The sequence below is a fragment of the Chiloscyllium plagiosum genome, unplaced genomic scaffold, assembly GCF_004010195.1.
Source record: "Chiloscyllium plagiosum isolate BGI_BamShark_2017 unplaced genomic scaffold, ASM401019v2 scaf_54167, whole genome shotgun sequence".
Lineage (NCBI taxonomy): Eukaryota > Metazoa > Chordata > Chondrichthyes > Orectolobiformes > Hemiscylliidae > Chiloscyllium > Chiloscyllium plagiosum.
In genome coordinates this window covers 4,787-6,902 of record NW_025200960.1, presented here as the reverse complement: position 1 = coordinate 6,902, position 2,116 = coordinate 4,787, and the positions used below count along the sequence as shown (strand labels likewise).

The 2,116-nt window shown below is 45.3% G+C and overlaps 1 non-coding gene across 1 annotated transcript; it reads left to right on the top strand.

Moving 5' to 3' along the window:
- The first annotated feature begins 1,723 nt into the window (after positions 1 to 1,723).
- trnav-aac lies at positions 1,724 to 1,796 on the top strand. Its single transcript has one exon. It is a non-coding gene; the product is annotated as a tRNA-Val (tRNA).
- Positions 1,797 to 2,116: the final 320 nt, after the last annotated feature.

The window sequence follows — 2,116 nt, the reverse complement described above, 5'->3', positions numbered from 1 at the left end:
CGAGTTCGAGAGGAATCATGGAACTCTTTTGATATGACTTTGCATCTGTGGTTATGCACGAGCACAATTGGAAATACAAGAAAATGAGGCGGCCGTGCCGGCTGGTAGTGTGGCCGAGCGGTCTAAGGCGCTGGATCCAGATTCCAGTCTCGAAAGGTGCGTGTGTTCGAATCCCACCACTGCCATTTCTGCTGATCAACTCCAACGCTGCAGCTTGTTAACATGCTGTTTTGGGCCCACTGTATATTGATGTTGAAAACAAAAGTAAAATGGGTTTGCTTCCCAGGGAATTAACTGTGGTGTGGGATACTGTCAACTATTTCAAAATGTCTCTGCTGTCATGATCGTGTTCGCCTCCCGCGCGGAAAATCGCAAACAGTTCTGCCGTCCCCGGCCAGTTGTGCTTTTACTGGAACCGAATGGAGACTGTTATTTCATCGCTGTTGTGAAACGAAGTCCTACGGTGACTCTACTCGATGTTATTTGGGTTTCCAGCTAATGGGAAAATCGTTCCAATGAATATCGATGTCATACCTTATTGAATTTCTCCCATTTCCTTCATTTCTGTCCTGGAAACATCGGAAGGGAAAGGGAATCTAATCGAGACTGTGATTGGTGAAATTCACTTTTTACGGCCAATTCTTATTATGTTCTTTCTTTCTCTCTTTTCAGCATTGTCTGGAAAGTGGTGCTGCACTAAGGCTGCAGTATGTTTGAAAGAGTAGTTTGGAAATGCCCTGTTGTTAGTTGTGAGAGTACTTTATGACTCATGCCCTCGGACTGTATCACATTTAGCATTCATGCATCTCTGTGTCTGAAAATGAATGAGGTATGCCAGTTTTGTTTGTGTTCCGTGTTAAATGCTTTCTGCTTTGCGATTCGCTCAATACATTTCGATTTAACAGGGTTTCTGAGGTAACTTCCAGCAGCAAAAATCCTCAGCTGAGGATCTGGGAAAATTTCACAGAGTATGGTCAGTCGGAGCTAAAGTAAGGAAGTCGTTCGTTTCTGCAGTGTTTCACAATACTACCTTTCCCGTGAGCAGTCGAACAGACTAAATGGTTGTGCCACAGACTGCGATGGCCAACTCCGCTAAAAAGTAATCCTTTAAAGCCGGTTGAAGCAACACGACGTTATTGGGGTACACCGTGGAAAAAGATACTTCGTTGGACCTCGTCCATTCTCACCCCATAGCCAAAATTAAACAAGTCCCGTTCCCCAGCATTCGGCCCCAATCCCTCTAAACGCATCCTATCCAGAAACTCACTCGATTACCTTTGCAATTTTCTGAGTGTAATAGCCTGCTCCACTTCCTCTGGTAGATCATTCCAAACATAACCTTCTTTGTGGGAAATGTGCCTCAGGTCCTTTGTCACTTTCAGCCCACTCACCTTAAAGCTATGCTGTCGAGTTTTCAACTCACACCAACTTGGGTAAAACACGTAAATACTCAGTTTACCACCCTTCCATAAGATCATGTCGCAGCTGTTACGCTGCAGGGAAAATTTATTCCACCAGCCTATTCCATCTCGCCCCACGGTACAAACATCGACGACATCTTTGTCTATATCCTGTCATCAATTTAAAGTGTCTTTTTTACGTTTTCAAGATGTCGATTACGCTGGACAATAACGAGCTATCGGAAACAGAAAGGTGAAACATAGAACGGATTCAACTTTCAGTGCTGGACGCCACAGGGCCGCAGAACAGGCGGCTGTGGCTCGTTTCTGTAGTGTAGTGGTCATCACATTCGCCTAACACGCGAAAGGTCCCCAGTTCGAAACTGGGCAGAAACTGTGATCCTTCCACGAAAAGCAGTATCGCATTTGCCTTCCTTGCGCAGGCAGCTCGGTTCAAAGACAGGAAAGAAGCAGATGCTTTGGTGTCACAGCGCACCACGAATTCCTGAACTTGTCTGTCTGTCAAATGTACCCCAAGGTCGTCTCAGAAAGACCTCATTTGGAAGCTGTCAATCGTTATTCGACGTGCGAGAATTGCCACCAGATATCCTGAATCATGTTTCGGAGCAGTTCTCACGTTAGTGGATCATTCAATCAGCAACAGCAATGAAAGAAATTACACTCTCAGAGGAACCTCTGGACCTGTGCTTTCATAG